Here is a 672-nt window from a genome sequence, read left to right as displayed (position 1 = left end):
CAGCAGCAGCAGCTGCTGCTGCCGCCCCGCAGGCAGCAGCAGCAAAGGGTCTCCCCCCGCGGGGGGCCCCCTGTGCTGCGCACAAAACCCACTGGGGGCCCACGCGCTCGAGTCCCCGCAGTCGCAGCAGCCGCCGCATGCAGATCTGTAGATGAAGTAGCTGTGGCCTTCGTGCTGCCCCGCCTGCAGCAGCAGCAGCAGCAGCAGCAGCAGCAGCAGCAGCAGCAGCAGCAGCAGCAGCAGCGACCTCGATTTCGCGCTTTCAACGCACTCCTTCCCCTCCATTCTTCCGACCTATCCCTTTAGGACTCAGGGCTGAGGGCTTAGGGCTGATGGCTCAGGGCTTGGGGTTTAGGGTTTAGGGTTTAGGGTTTAGGGTTTACCTGGAAGCAGGCGACGCAGATGCAGCTGCTCTGGCTGCCGCCGCAAGTGAGGCACCTGTAGGCCACGTGCTCTCCGTCCCAAACTTGGGCACATCTGTTTTGTTTATTATTTTTGAAAAAGTGAAAAGAGACAAAAGTTGCTGCTGCTGCTGCAGTGGGGGCCCCCGCGACGGTCAGCAGCAGCAGCTGCAGCGCAGCAGCAGCAGGCAGCGCCTGCAGCACTTCGCAGTACAGCGTCAGCAGCAGGTGCGGCTCCTCCAGGTGTACGTACACCACGTGGCTGCACAGC

Source organism: Eimeria tenella, genomic scaffold (genome assembly GCF_000499545.2).
Source record: "Eimeria tenella Houghton genomic scaffold, Eth_scaff2419, whole genome shotgun sequence".
Lineage (NCBI taxonomy): Eukaryota > Apicomplexa > Conoidasida > Eucoccidiorida > Eimeriidae > Eimeria > Eimeria tenella.
The sequence above is the reverse complement of the archived record's forward strand: the minus strand, read 5'-3'. Positions refer to the sequence as shown.